At 51.5% G+C, this 16,285-nt stretch overlaps 1 long non-coding RNA gene across 1 annotated transcript; it reads left to right on the top strand.

Annotated features, from left to right (window-relative positions):
- The first annotated feature begins 2,557 nt into the window (after positions 1-2,557).
- Positions 2,558-7,528, top strand: LOC119948217. The gene is made up of 3 exons (XR_005456631.1): positions 2,558-2,643; positions 3,144-3,215; positions 7,162-7,528. It is a non-coding gene; the product is annotated as an uncharacterized LOC119948217 (long non-coding RNA).
- Positions 7,529-16,285: the final 8,757 nt, after the last annotated feature.

Below are 16,285 nucleotides of genomic sequence, written 5' to 3'. Positions count from 1 at the left end.
CAGAGTTATCATCTCTGCTTATCTTTGATAGGAAATCCATCCATCCATCAATCAATCAATCTTATTTATTGAGCGCTTACTGTGTGCAGAGCACTGTATAAGCGCTTGGGAAGTACAAGTTGGCAAATCCATGGAGAAGCACCACTCCTGAATGGAGATAGCCTGGGCCTGGGAATCAGAGGATCCAGGTTCTAATTTCGGCTCTGCCAGTTCCCTGCTCTGTGACCTTGGAAAACTCACTTCTCTTCCTCTGTTTCCCAGTTTCCTAGATTGTAAAAGGAGGATAGGTGTTCTCCCTTCTTCTCAGACTGTGAGCCGCAGGCAAGACAGGGACTGTGTCCGACCTAATCAGGTTTGACCGATGGCAGCGCTTAGAACCTAGTTTGCCACATAGTAAGCGCTTAGTAAATGTGCGCTTAGTAATAGCGCTTACTGTGCACCTACAGTGTGGGCAGCCCTGTGCCAGAACGAATGCCATTTCCTTATGGAGCATGTAGAATTTCCAGGATGTTTCATTTCCAAATTCCATGTTTCCCAGAGTTTCAAAAAACAACAACCCCGATTCCTGGATCTCCATAAAGCCAGGATTAGAGACATGACCTTCTGCCTCCCAGGTCCTTGTTCTATCGTCTAGACCATGCTGTTTCCCATAGATAGAATGGATGTAGTAATAGCTGCATTTCTAGGGACAGTGAAAGACGATTTCCTGGAGTCAAATTTAAGGTCTACTCTGCAAGCTCAGATTCAACAGCCTGCAAAGGAAAAGCGAAAACCAGGACCACACTCACTCCAGGGGCACCTGGAGACCAAGTACAGGAAAACGCCCTCCTTTTAGAGAGCCCTGTGGTGCTGGATTACAAGGAGATCAGCCTGGGCATTTCCGATCTCAAACAGGTTTATCCTGCTGGCTCAGTGCAGAGGGAGAGGGCTCACAATGCGGGAGGTGTTTTAGGCCCGAGAGAAACAAATATCCGGAAAGCAGGGGAGCGAGTGTATTTAAAGATCCCGGAGGTACACACCAACAACACTCGTGACACATGTTCAACACTTACTACTTACCCTGTTGTACTTTCCCATTCACGTGGTCCCGTGCTTAGCACACAGTTGGCTCTGGGCGCCATTAGTGCAGGGTTCCTATCATCTACCACTATCGGACTCTGAAATGATCCCTGAACATGGCTTGCCACAAAGGAAGTGATCCATCGACTAGCGTGTGCCAAGTACCAGGAGAGCACAGCGTCCATGAAACCAAGGATGAATTAGGATTCCTGGGGAAGGAGGTGGTCCACAGTGTGAAACGTAGCTGAGTGGTTGAGGAGGATTTGGATGGAGTCGAGGCCTGCGGAATTGGCAAGAAGGAGTTCCTTGGTGACCAGGTGTGAACTCCCTAAAATCTGCCCTGCTCCTTCCTGGTTCCTTGCTTCTCTTGCCCCTTCGTCAACTCTCCCATATTTCCCAGCGGTATCTCAAAAAGTTATCTCCCTTCTCCTCTCGAAAGCCAACCCCTCCACCTGCAACTTATCCCATCCCTCAGAAGCTTGTCGAAACCCTTGCCCCTCCCTCCTTCCCTCCCTGACCACTATCTCCAGCTGTATGCTTTCCAGTGGCTTCTTCTCTACTGCTTTCAAATATGCTGATGTCTCCCCTAACCTAAAAAAACCCCTCGCTTGACTCCAGGGCTCCCTCCACTTATCGTCCCATCTCCATTCTACCATTCCTTTCCAACCTCCTTGAGCAAGTTGTCTACACCCACTCTCTCAAATTCCTATCCACCAATTCTTTCCTTGGCCCCATCTAATCTGGCTCCTTCCCCCTTCACAGAAACGACCTTCTCAAAGGCCTCCAATGATCCCTGACTTGCCAGATCCAGCAGCCTCTACTCCCGCCTAATCCACCTCGATTCTCAGCTGCCTTAAGCACTGTGGACCACCTCCTACTCCTAGAAACATTACCCAACCTCGACTTAGCTGAAATTGTCTTTACCTGATTCCCCTCTCATCTCTCCGGCAGCTTATTCCCATTCATTCATGGAAGCTGCCACCCCCGCCGCCTTCACTTCCTCTCCTCCAATTCCCTCCTTGACCCCCTCCAATCCGGCTTCCATCCTCTTCATTCCACAGAAACTGCCCCCTCCCAAGTCACCAACGATCTCCTTCTTGCCAAATGCAATAGCTTCTGATCCTGATCCTGCGCCAACAGTCAGACGACTTCGACACAGTGGACAACCCCCTTTTCTTGGAAACAACATGAAATTAATCATCTCCACAAAGACTCTGAGCAGGAGATGCTCGCCGCACCGCCTCTGGACACACTAGCTCGTAGCCCCTGAGCCCAATTGACTCTGGCCACATGTCTGAGCCTAAGGTCAGGTGATCCCCCGCCTACTCGGAACAAGCCCCGCCCCCTTCAGAATATCTCCTCCACGTGCCGCCTCTTCCACGTCAAGACCTTCCCTTAATAATGGTGGCCATGGCGACGGCCCCCCCCTCCCCCGCCAACTGCCGGGCCCTGCTTAACTGACAGAGCTGAACAGGGAAGATTTGCACCTACTAGGCTCTAGTCGGGACCCATTTGATTCGGGGAAACCTACATGAACTGACTTCTCGGAATCTTGCACAGAGTCTGTGATCTAACCCGACACTGGTGAGAAGAGTCAATGAGTTTGGGGCCGGTGGGTTCCCCTCGGCGGCGGGGGGGGGGGGAGCTTTTTAATGGGGACCACAAGTCCAGGGCGGGATCCAGGGGCTGGCTGTTTGGGGAAGGATCTCGCTCCAGGCCTTTCTGGGGCCCGTTACCCAAAGGCCAGTGCTCCCTATGCAGGAGCGGCCGGGCGCGGGAGGGTATCGATGGAGCGCTTCCTGTGGGCATAGCGCTGTACTGAGCACTGGCAGAGCACTCCCCGTTGGGATTCAGGCCCAGTCCTCGCCCCTTGGTTAGGTCTTCTGATCTAACAGTGTCACCGGGGGGGTGGGGTCGGGGCCTGGGGCAGACCCATCGCGAGCGACGAAACGATAAAGCAGGACACAGTGTCGGGCCCGGCGGGGACCGATACTTCATGGAGAGAGAGAAAAGTGGCGGAGAGCGGGGTGCTACTGCCCGTCCCTTCTGACGGCAACTTTTCCCACCGGTCTCTTTCTTTCCAGAGCCACCATGGCGTAGCGGGCCTGGCAAGTCCGGAGGCAGAAGGGATTCTGCACGACCTGGTTGAGAAGGTGGTGAGTTGGAGGGGGAAGAAAATGTTCCCGGTTGGACAGGGATTGTGTCCATTGTGTTTACAGTGATCTAACTCCGTGCTCTGTACGGTGGTTGGCACTTGGGCATCTTGTCTGCTGAGTGACCTTGTACATGTCACTTTGCTTCTCAGGGCTTCCGTTACCTCTTCTGTAAAATGGGGATCAACTCTCTGAGCTCCGTGTGGGATATGGACTGTGTCTAACCTAATTGATTTGAATCTGCTCCAGGGCATAGTACCGGGGCGGGCATAAAGTAAGAGCTTAATAAATAACATATGAAAAAAAAAGGAGGAAGGAAGGGAGAATCCACGTGAGGGAGGCGGCCCAGCTTGCCGATTCTGGCCTTTAACCGATCCAGCCCGCTCTTTCTTGAGTGTTTACTGAGAGAAGATTGTACCGAGAGTTTTCCGTCCCCTTCGGCACACTCATATGACAAGGATACTGGAGGAAGTCAGCCTGAGGGGAGAGTCAGGCCCAGACGAGAGGATGACGAGGGGAGAGGCAGACAGGGGGTGAGTCAGGTCGGGGAGGCCCAGATACGGGTCGGTGAGAGGGGGACAGACAGACAGGGAAGAGTCAGACTAGGGGAGAATCAGAAGGGGGAGGTTCCGACTGGGGAGAGTCGGATGGGAGAGGGTCAGGTAGCCCCCTCTCCTCCTAACGGCATTCACTGAGCAGAGCGGGTAGGAGGCCTCTATTTGACCGTTGAAGATGGCGTCAGTCCCAGCTGCGCCGCTTCTTCAAGGAGCCGCCGGTTCTTTCCAGGGCAGGATGTGGGGGTGGGCTGCCACCTCCCCCACCGTCAGTCCTCGGGAGGGGGCGGGGCCAGCTCACACACACCCGTCAATCAGCGGGCGAGAGAGAAACTGCCTGGCCCAGGCGGGAAGGGGCGGAGCGAGCTAGCAATGGCGGGCCATCAGCGAGCGAGAGAGGAGCGGCCGGGCCCAAGGTGGGCGGGGACAGAGTGAGCACACAAAGAGCAGCCAGTCAGCGAGGGAGCGGGGTAGGAGGAAGGGGGACGCGAAAAGCAGCCAATTGTGGTGGCTCCCCGACGCCCCTCCCCCGTGTCCCCCCGGCCCCGCCCTCCCTGGAGCAGAACTAATCGAGCTCGTCTTGGGCGGGGCAGGCCGGGGCTGAGGGGCCGAGAGCAGCAACGCCATTTCTCTTTGAGGGCGCCGCCTGATAGGCCTCCCTGCCTGGATGAGGTGGCTGGGTTGAAAGGCGTGGGGCTGCCCCACAGTGGGGAGTCTCTATGACTGGGTTGGGGAGGGAAGGGAAGACGGGGGCCGTATGCAACTGCCACTCTCTTCCTGGCCAGCCTGCCCAGCCTCCCCTTCCCCCTCTTTGTCTAGCGCTGTCTCGTCTGGGACGTCACCCAGGGTCACGTGACGGGGGCAAATCCCATGCCCCCCGCGGAACGGTACAGTTCGTTTAGGACCCACGATGTCTTCTCGGGCGCCTTGCCCATCGGACATGGGCCGGGGACCTGGAGGGCATCAGGGCCGGAAGACCGTTCTCCTGGGGGCCACAGGCTTTCTCCCTCCTGTTCCCCGCAGAGGGTGATAATCGCAATAATAATAAAATAATAATAATAATGATAGTAATGATTATAATAGTGCTAATAAGAAGGACGGTAATAATAGTGATAATTAAGGTGAGCAAGAGTGAATCCATCTTGTGACGTAGAAACAGTCAGATGGGTACCTGTATATGTATATGAACATACACACATATGTGTGTGTTTGTGTTTGTACACGTGAAGGTATATGCATGTATTTACTCCTCTTGAATGGATTAAGCATGGAATAAAACCTTTCCGCTGTATACAGTGCTGGTTTACAAGTTCACTTTGAACTTGTCAGCGAGTGACCGACGCAGTGGGTGCTCCCAGTTAATAAGGGCTGCCCGGGGTGGGGGAGGTGAATCCACAGATCTCGCCCCAGGTGATCAGGAATCTGAGGGACGTGAATCCACGGATCTCGTCCAAGGGCAGCAGCAATTTTTGGGTGAGGTGAATTCTTTAGTAGGCTGGGGAGTACAGGCAGGGCAAACATCTCCGTCGGTGTTCCTGACAATACTAATAATATTCATAATAGTAGTGGTAATAATATTAATAATAATGATAATAATGACAATGGTATTTGTAATTTACTGATTATGTGACAACCCTCTACTAAGCGCTGGGGTAGATACAGGGTAATCAGGCTGGACACAGTCCCTGTCCCACGTGGCTACCCGAGGGGACTTATGCCCTCAGAAGAAGACACTTAACACTGTGCCTCAGTTACCTCAACTGTAAAAGTGGGGATTAAGATAGTGAGCACCATCTGCGACAGGGTCTGTGTCCAACCTCACTCGCTTGTACCTACCCAGCGATTACTACAGTGCTTGGCACGTTGTAAATGCTTAGAAAATGCCACAATTATTGTTATGATATATACATATTAGAAAAAAACCACCCGTATGCCTGGCTCAAAGGAAGAAGTTAACAAATAACAAGCAAATCCAAGTCTACCTAGGTCCTATTTTCAGAACAAAAGGTAATGTCCGAGGGATCGGAAAGGTTTCAAAGCTTGTATTTGCAATAACTCATACGACAACCCAGAAGAAAACAGAAACGTGTCATGCATAGGTTGGAAGAAACACTTTTATAATAATGATCAATCAATCAATCAATCGTATTTATGGAGCGCTTACTGTGTGCAGAGCAGTGTACTAAGCGGTTGGGAAGTACAATGATAATGTACAATGATAACCAGAAGCGTTTGTTAAGCGCTTACCATGCGCCAAGCCCTGTTCTAATTGTATCAGTTTTGTGGTTTATCCAGTCTATGCTGCTTTTTCATTTCATTTTGGAAAGGCACAGAACAGATATGTACACCTCCGGGCTCAGTGGAAAGAGCACGGGCTTGGGACTCAGAGGTCATGGGTTCTAATCCAAGCTCCACAACTTGTCAGCTGCACGACTTTGGGCAAGTCACTTAACTTCTCTGTGCCCCAGTTCCCTCGTCTGTAAAATGGGGATTAAGACGGTGAGAACCACGTGAGACAACCTTGATTACCTTGTATCCCCCCATCGCTTAGAACAGTGCTTGGCACGTAGTAAGCGCTTAAAAATGCCAACATTATTATTATTATTATTATTATTGCTATTGTTATCATTATTATTATTATTATTTAATGTTACTCAGTTTGCGCTAAAGAGAAACCTCTGTCAGTTTTCAGAAATACGGAAGAACATCAACCCTATTACTACTACGAACCAATCAATCAATCATTTCCACTTATTACATGTTATTGTGTTCCAGGAACTGTAAAGCGCTTGGGAAGGTGCAGCTTAACAGAATTAATTGGGAGATGTGATCCATGGCCATAAGGAGGTTATGGTCTACTGCGTGCAGAGCACTGCACTGAGTACTTGGGAGAGGAAAATAGAGGCAGTAGATAAGATCCTGCCCTCAGGGAGCGTAGAGTCTATTGTGTGAGGACGACACGTGTCATTGTCACGAGACTTGACTGAGATATTAGTCCTCCCTGGCCTCCCCTAGGCTGCGAAAGATCTATCTCTCCTGATTCCTGTTCCCCTTGGATGAGATCCTTGGATGCCATTCACCCAGATTTCTGATCCACTGGGGCAAGATCCCTAGATTCGCCTCCCCTGCTGGGCAGCCCGCATTAACCGGGAACTTCTACTGTGTCAGCCACCCGTTGACAAGTTCAAAGTGAAACCAAACCACCAACGTATACAGAGGAAAGCGCTATTCCATAGTTAGTCAAATTGAAAAGAAGGGGTGAAAGGGTATACACAGCGCTATTCCATTGTTAGTCAAATTAAAAAGGGGTGAAAGTCTACACACACACACACACACACACACTCACATACACAAATTATGACAAATGTAGATATCCATCTCATTGTTTTCCCCAGGTTCCTGCAGATGGATCCACGTAGGAGTTCGAGGAATCCGGCTGCCCGCAGCACATTGTCGTGGCTCAAGTCTTAGGCGCTTTAGCTGCGGCCTAAGGGACCAGTTCTTTTCCCACTTTGTTGGTTGTTTGGCGCGGAGGGTGTGGGGGGGCTGCAGTCGGGGGTCCTGATTCGCTGCTCTGATTGCCTGCTGTTCTTAAACCCATTACCGGGTAAAACCAGGGGAAGCCGTTAACCCGCCCCGCCCCGCCTCCCCTGCGGGCTCATCTAGCATTCTTTCTACCGCCTGACAGCAGGGCAATTCACCACCTCCTCAGACTCCTTTGGAAAACAATTCTGTTTCTCCTCAAATTCTTCCTCATTAAAATTCTCAGACAAATTAATTTCTTCTCTAATGCCTTCTTTGGTATTATTGCTTATCGGGTAAAATAAACCCAACAACTACAGTGTTTTAGGAAATGGCTTCTGTGTTACAAGACGGATTCGTTCTTCCTCACCAGACATGTGTCCCTTATCCTAAAAAAACTCTCCCTTGACCCCAAGGCTCCCTCCAGTAATCACACCATCTCACTCCCACCAGTTCTCTCCACACTCCTTCAGCGAGTTGGCTACACCCGCTGTCTCCACTTTGTCCCCTCCAATTCTCTCGCTGACCACCTCCAATCTGGCTGCAGCCATATTCATTCTACTGACACCATCCTCTCTAAGGTCACAAATCGTTTCGTTCTTACCACATCCAACAACCTCTACCCCAACCTAATCCTCCTTGACCTGTCAGCTGTCGTCGACACTGTCGACTGCTCTCTTCTCCTGGAAACATTTTCCAACCTTTACTTCCCTGACTCTCCTGGTTCTCCTCCTATTTCTCTGGCTCCTCTTTCTCAGTCTCATTCTCAGGCTCCTCCTCTGTCTCCTACCCATAACAGTGGGTGTCTCTCGAGGCTCAGTTCTGAATCCTCTTCCATTCCCCATCTATACCCTCTCCCTTGGAGAACTCATTTACTCCTATGGGTTCAAATCCCAGCTCTCTATGGACGATTCCCAAAACTCTCTCTCCAGCCCTGATCACTTTCCCTCTCTGCAGTCTCGAATTTCCTCCTGTCTTCAAGGCTTCTCTCCTTGGATGTCCTGCCATCCTTCAAAGAGCTCAGTAAGTGAGAAGAAGCATGGTTCAGTGGATAGAGCACAGGTCTGGGAGTCAGAAGATTGTGGGTTCTAATCCCTGCTCCACCACTTGTCTGCTGTGTGATCTTAGGTAAGTCACTTCACTTCTCTGTGCCTCAGATCTCTCCTCCATAAAATGGGGATTGAGAGGATTGAGACTGTGAGCCCCATGTGGGACAGGGCCTGTGCCTAACGTGATATGCTGATTTCCAGCCCAGTGCCTGTCACACAGTAAGTGCTTAACAAATACCACTATAATCATTACTATTATTTATAAATAGGACTGATGTATTGATTGATTGATCGAGTTGAGTCTCACTCATATTTCTATCTGAAAGGCATCCACTGGTTTGAGGGTCTACACATCCCACTTGATCTTGGGTTCGCCCATAAATCCCTCTGAGAGTGAGAGAACCTTCGTCCCTACTGGGACGAAAGAGGAATCATCAATGGCAAGAAGAAATCATCCACAGTGCCCACTTTACTGTATTTCTGAGTCAACATGGTGAACTGTGACTCCTCTAATCCTGACTCGGCCACTTCTCTGCTGTATCATCTTGGGCATGAAACCTTACTTCTCTGGGCCTCAGTTCCCTCATCGGAAAAACGGGGATTCAATCCCTGTTCTCCCTCCTACTTGGAATGTGAGTCTCTTGTGGGCCCTGGGCATGTAATATGTGCTTGACCACTACTACAGTAATCATCATCATTATTATGAATAGAAAGGTATTTTCGTTCGCACTATTTTTTTCTGAAATTTAAAACCTTTGTCTTCTTAGAATGTGTACGTTACAATGTTGGTTGTTTTTTCACAGCCTTGACTCATTCGTTCGCTCTTGATGGGTGTTTTCAGGGAACCAGGGCTCTATAAGAAATTCTTCATTTCCAGAGCTGGGCTTTTATCTTTCTCACCAATGAGAAGTTTAGAGCAGGGCCTAGTGGAAATAGAGCCTGGGCCTGGGAGTCAGTAGCTGGTGGATCCAGGCTCCCCTGGGGAAGGCAGCCTAGTGGGCTAGGAGTGCCTGGGTTCTGTGAGGAGAGGTGGTGTCCAGGGTTTGAAGAGCTGGCCAGGAGCCCGGGACTTGAACCGATTCTCTCTAGGTCGGGTGTGCGGGCAGCACGCTGCCCCACACAGCAGCATTTGGGGGCACAGGGCCTCATGGCTGCAGGGAACATTCAGGGATCGTGGCTGTAGGGAGCATTTAGGGTTCGTGGCTCATTCATTCATTCATTCAATAGCATTTATTCAGCGCTTACTGTGTGCAGAGCACTGTACTAAGAGCTTGGGAAGTACAGGTTAGCAACAAATAGAGACGGTCCCTACCCAACAGTGGGCTAACAGTTTAGAAGGGGGAGACAGAGAACAAAACAAAACATATTAACAAAATAAAATAAATAGAATAAATATGTACAAATAAAATAAATAGAGTCATAAATATGTACAAACATATATACATATATACAGGTGCTGTGGGGGGAAGGAGGTAAGGCAGTGGGGATGGAGGAGGGGGAGGAGGGGGAGAGGGAGGAGGGCGCTCGGTCTGGTAAGGCCTCCTGGAGGAGGTGAGCTCTCAGTAGGGCCTTACTCCAGGAGCATTTAGGGTTCACGGCTGCAGGGAGCGTTTATGGTTCTCAGCTGTAGAGCATTTAGAGGTTCAGGGTTGTGAGACACGCAGCTGGTCAGGCTCCCTGAGGACGGGGTGGGGGATTTACGAGGGATACCCAACAGGGTGCAATTGAAGCCAGGTTTATGAGAACAGCAGTCTCAGGGTTGGGGTGGGGGCGGGGAGGCTGGTAATATGACCCCGGGGTTGGGTCATCCTGGAGTCATTGTTTGTGTGCCATCAGGGTTACTCACATCAGTGAGAACAGGAGCGATGAAGAGGTGACTGGCAAATGTTGAAGGACTGGAAAGATGCAGACTTGGCCATCAGACTTTAAAGGAGTGGGGCGATGCAGATGTGGCTGGTGGATGTTGTAGGACGGTGGCGATGGGGACGTAGTATGCCGATGGTAAATATCGGGAACGATGTGGAAGTGGCCGGCAGAGCTTGATGGACAGTGGCAACCTGGACGTGGCCAACTGACGTTACAGGACCGTAGCGGTCCATTCGTTGACGATCAAAGTAATGGGGTGCTGCAGTCATGGCCCACAGACATCAAAGGGAGGGTCCATGTGGGCGTGGCTGGTAGGCCATATTAGAATGGCCACGCTGTAGACATGGCTGGCAGACATTAAAGGTGATCTGATTTCAAAACCGGGGGTGATGCGGACATTTCCAGCTGGTGTCAATGGCCGGGGGCCCTTGCAGACATTGCTGGCTTTGCGTTTTAGGATGAGAACTATGTGGATGTGGCCAGAGGATGTTCGAGGACAGGGGTAATGTGGTCATGGCCCACTGACATTAAGGGACGGGGGCGGATGCAGGCGTGGCCAGCTGTCATTAAAGAACTAGAGAGAGCAGGATGTGGCCAGCTGATATAAAAGGAGTGTATCTATCTAGACGTGGCCACCTGATGTTGAAGGACTGCAGCAAGGCAGACGTGACATGTGGGGAGCGTTCCAGCTAGGGCTAGGAGAGGCCAGATCCCCTGGGCGAGGGCAGGGCCCAGCCTTCCTGTGGCAGTCGGGAATAGGGGAGGGCGGGGGCGTGAAGATCCGGCTGGTCATCACCGGGCCATCGGGAGAGGCCGGCATCGTGTTCACTCCCCGCCCTGGGGGTGCACCCGGGTCTTTCCTGGAAGGCATTCTTCACCCCACCTCTGGGCACGGGCCACCCAGCCCAGCACCCTTCTCTTCTGCTTTTTCTTTGCCATCTTCTTCCACCTCAAGCCAAACTTTTCTGAGTCTTGGGAACAGGGCACCCAGCCCGCAGAATCTCACTACCTGTGGAGGGGCTTTGGGGACAGAACCTGCTGGGTCTCTCGTGTTTCTCCTCCTCCTCCTCCGCCTTCTCCTCGAGGCCATAGTCCTCCTCCTCCTCGAGTTCCTCCCCCCTCCTTTTCCTCTATTCGGACTATAATTTGGAGTTCCCAGAGTATGGTGATGTTGGTCAGATGTTCGAAGTTGTGGCGAAAGGAAGGACAAAGCACTGGGGTCTGGGAACTCCTGCGCCTCCACTCTCTCCCGGCCTGATCCGGGCGGGGGTCTCTGTTCTCACCTCCTGCCCCTTGGCCGACCCAAAGACCGCTCAGACCCACCCCCCCTCCTCCCCCCCAGCCCCCAAGCAGGCCCGCCTCATCCTGCCCCTTCCTCTTTCCCGCTGCCAACCTCCAACCCCACTCTCAAACACCCCCTATTCACCCCCACGGGGGTCCGGATCCCTGTCTCTGGGGATGCAGGATGCCCTAGTGGAAAAGAGCACAGCCCAGGGAGTCCAAAAGCCCTTGATTATGGTCTGGCTCCACCCTTCTGTGCACTGTGTGAACTTGGGCAAGTCACCGCCCTTTTCTGTGCCTCTGCTATTACCTATTCTGTAAAACTGGGATTAAGGCTGTGAATCCATTGGGACAGAGATTGTGCCCAACCCAATTCCTTTGTATCTATCCCAGTGCTTAGAACAGTACTTGACACAGAGTAAATGCTTAACCAAGCCCATCGTCACCTACCCCAGGGCTTTGTACAATGTCTTGCACATACTCAGTGCATAGGACATACCATCATTATCGTTATTATTATTATTTGATCACCCGCGGTGGGGAAGGAGAGGAGGGGACACTGTTGCCCCGTGGGGGAAGGGTTTGCCAGCTCTGCTGCCCGTGGGTTCCCGGCCTCCTTCCAAAGGGCAAGGCGCCCGAGGAGCCCCCGGGGGTCCCTGGGCGGAGCGCTCAGGGGTGGGGTATGGGGGGGTGGGGCGGGATGTATCGTCACGTGACCCCTCGTTGACGTTACCATGGGGCCGGCGGCCGTCCACTGGGGAGAGGGCGGAAACGCTGGGCAGGCTGTCAATGGGGAAGCAAGGGTCAGGAGCTGGGAGTCCCTGCTGTCCATCCCCCCCCCCGCACCCAGTCAGAGAGGTTTCCGCCGTGAGGCAGCAGTCCCTCTCTCCATGGCAAGGAGGTTTATCAGGCGGCGCCTTCAGACATGGCGCTGCTTCCCCTCGAGCCCTGGCCTCGATTCCTTCTTCTCCGGGGTTGGGCAGGGGTGGCGGGGACGGGAGGTGCGTCGGGGAGCCACTCTGATCGGTTGTCCGTCGCGTGCTGACCCCTTCCCCCATGGGCCGGGTAGCTCCTCGCTCCCTCACTGATGTCTGCTCTTTGGGAGCTCACTCTGTCCCCTCCCACCTTGGGACCGGACGCACCTCTCTCGCTCGCTGATTGCCTGCCCTTTGTTAGCTCGCTCCGCCCCCTCCAGCCTGGGCCAGGCAGCTCCTCTCTCACCCGCTGATTGGCGGGTTTGTGTGAGCTGGCCCCGCACCCTCCTGCGGGCTGACTGAGGCCGAGGCGGTGAGCCCACCAGCACATCTTTTCGTGGTAAAGTGCCACGACCTCTTTAAGACCAGCCACGCTTTTAACTGGTGCCACCTTCAAATGTCCAATTGAGGGCTCTGTCCCCCGCCCTGCTGACTGATGTCCATCAAGAGGGGCAGGGCGAAGCCAATGGGGGCGGGGCACAGAGAAGGCAGGGCATAAGACCTTAAGGGACTGGGGCCTAGATGGGCGGGGCACAGAGGGGGCAGCTACAGGAGACATTGAGGGGATCGGGAGGGGGCCAGGCTCACTCTTCCTCTCCCATCTAACGCAACGTGACCTGCCGTAGGTCACCCAACAGACAAGTGGCAGAGCCGGGTTGAGAAACCAGGTTCTTCTGACTCCCAACCCTACCCTATATCGGGTAGGCCACATCGCTTCCCTTAACTTACTCTATGCCAACTGCTGTACCAAGCACCGAGTTAGATACCCTATCGGCACTTTGGGCACAATCCCACTTTGGGCCTTTTCTTTCCTCTCAGACTCGCCACTTTCCCTGCTGGCTGAATAGTGCAGTTTTCACCTTGACTAAACAATGTGTTAAACTTACTGCCCTTTGGCATATTGCGTCCTGTAATCACAGCCAGCCAGCCAGCCAGATAGGGTCTAAGCAATGACCAAAAGATAGTACATATTGTTTCTTCCTCGCATTTCTTAGGGCTCTTGATTCACCCAACACTCTGTTGCTTGCCTCTGTAGAAGGAATGTCAAGCTTGTAGCCCCCACGGGACTGCACATAGTCCGGACACTGGACTTGCGCCAGGGCCACGCGCTTGCTGAGGTCGAGGTCTAGTGTTGAAGGACAATAAGCTAAGTTAAAGACCCTGGCATTAACTCGGCCTCTTTTTTTTAAGACCACTAACTCTTTCTTACATGGACTCGAACCCTAATCTGCTTCCTAAACTAACTTGCCTAACAAGCATGACCCTCAGCCCTCTGCTTGGCACATCCTGTGGAGAGGCCCCCAGTTTAATGCTCTGCAGAAGCAAGAAAAAAGAAGGAAAACCGAAGAAGAAACAAAAACCGCACTGTCATCACAAATGCCAGAAACCGAACAAAGCATCTGGTAGTGATAGATTTGGGCATACCCGGAAGAAGCTCGAAGTTACGGTCAACAAGCATAGCGTAAGAGGAGGGGGAAATTACACTCATGTTGCTGCTCACCGTCTTCCAAAAAGAAGGCGGGGATTGCCCAGGCCAGAGGGACCTCTTAGGCCAGAAACACCCCGTGCCAATCCGCCTTGTTAAGGATCTGACCTCCGGATGGGTCTGATCATCGAACGGTAGGAAAATTCTATGCCTGGGTTGGTGGGGCATAGGTGTGTTCTTGCTATAGCCGAATCTTTCACTGTTGTATCTGGTTTCTACATTGTGGTGATCATTCCTTCGGCGTCTCCAAGAAAAGAACCCTCTAATAGAATCTCGGAGAACCAGTTGGCCATTCGGGACTCGACATCATTGGTGTCAGAAGTCTTGGGTCTTGGCACCCTGATTGGAATGCACCGTACGTCCTGTCTGACAGGTTGTAATCTTGGTGTTATCCTTGACTCCTCTCTCTCATTCAAGCCGCACAATCAATCTGTCACCAAATCCTGTCGGTCCCACCTTCACAACATTGATAAAATATGCCCTTTCCTCTCCATCCAAACTGACACCACGTTAACCCAATCATTCATCCTATCCTACGTAGAATACTGCATCTGCCTCCTTGCTGACCTCCCAAACTCCTGTCTCTCCCCACTCCAGTCCATATTTCACGCCGCTGCCCTGCTCATTTTTCTACAAAAACGTTCAGAACAAGTCATCCCCCTTCCTCAAAAAATCTCCAGTGGTTACCTATCCACCTCCATATCCCACAAAACGTCCCTCACCATAGATTTCACAGTATTCCAACAACTTGCCCCCTTCAACCTCACTTCACTTCTCTCCTTCTACAACCCAGCCTACACATTTCGCTCCTCTGGTGCTAACCTTCTCACACTGCCTCGTTCTCACCTATCTCACTGCCAACACCTGGCTCACTTCCTGCTTCTGCCCTCCTCCTTCAAATCCGACAGACGATTACTCTCACCCACTCCAAAGCCTTATTGAAGGCACGGGATTCCAGCCCAGACTAAGCCCCGTTTTCCGTCATTTCTCACTCCCTTCTGCTTTGCCTTGACTTTCTCCCTTTGCTCTTACACCCGGCCCATCCCTAAAGTACTTATGTATATAACTGTAATTTTATTTATTTGGAATGATTTCTGTCTCCCAACGCCCCAGAATTTTGAGCTCATTTTGGACAGGATTGTCACTAATTTATTGCTGTATTGTACTTTCCCAATTGCTTAGTACAGAGATCTGCGTACATTACGTGGTCAGTGCTTGGCACATAGTAAGCGCTTAACAAATACCATTACTGTTGTCATTATTATTATTATTATTATTATTATTATTATTATTATCAATAAATATGATTGAGTGAATGAATGAATGAATAGACCTCCCGGACAAGGGGAGAGAAGTTAGCACTGAGTGAAACATGCAAGGATCTTGTGAGCCGGACCCCAGGGACAAGGGGAGAAATAGACGCCCTTAGGCATGCAAGGTTTTTAGGAAGGGAATGGTTGGACCATTGTAAGATGGGACAGTGAGTGATTAAATGGAGCCTAGGGAAACCAGGAAACCCTAAACAGAGAAGGCTTAGACAGACGCTTAATTATGCGCTCAATAAATACGATAGAAGGTTAAGCCTGGAAAGGAACTGAGGTCACCATCAGCCTCCTTTTTGTTAGCCTTAACCATGGGTAGGAGAAAAATTTGAAAGTTTGCAAAGCCAGCCTCGACAGGGCAGAGGAAAGAATGGGAGCCGCTGAACGAGACGCAGCTGCCCTAGCGAGCGAACTCTCAGGTTTTACAGGGGTGCATGACCAAATTGCAAGAGACTCTAGAGACCTTAGTGAAGTAATAATTAGAAGAAAACAGACAGAAGCCGGCCGCCCCGGTGGCTGTAGCTGGAGCAGTGTATGGAGTTGGACCAGATTTCGCCCACTGGACCCCTGTGACCCCTCAGAGGACTCCCTGTCCCTGAACATCCGGGGGGCTTCCCTTTCTTAGCCAGAGAAACCCCATTGAGCGTCCCCTTCCCAAGGCCTCACTTTACCGCGTGATTAAGGAGTAGGAATCTGAGGGCGAGGCAGGAGTTTCCTCACTGGCTAGGCGACAAGAGAATGTTCAGGGCAGAACAATAGCTCGATTTACCGGACAACAACTCAGATAGCTACAAGACCAATATTATAAAGATTCCAAGGAGCCACTTAGGCTCCACTTAGTATTAGGGACCACTTAGTCTCTGCTGAAGAAGGGAAGTCCCTGATGATCACCTGAAAACATCTCAGTTCTAAGTACTGGAAAGACTGCATGAACAAGTTGGGACTAAGGTCCCCCTCGTGTTTAGGTGCCAGAATTGTCATGTAGGACGTTTTGGGAATGCCACGGTGTTGGACTTTGA

Source organism: Tachyglossus aculeatus, chromosome X4 (genome assembly GCF_015852505.1).
Source record: "Tachyglossus aculeatus isolate mTacAcu1 chromosome X4, mTacAcu1.pri, whole genome shotgun sequence".
Classification (NCBI taxonomy): domain Eukaryota; kingdom Metazoa; phylum Chordata; class Mammalia; order Monotremata; family Tachyglossidae; genus Tachyglossus; species Tachyglossus aculeatus.
The sequence above is the reverse complement of the archived record's forward strand: the minus strand, read 5'-3'. Positions and strand labels throughout refer to the sequence as shown.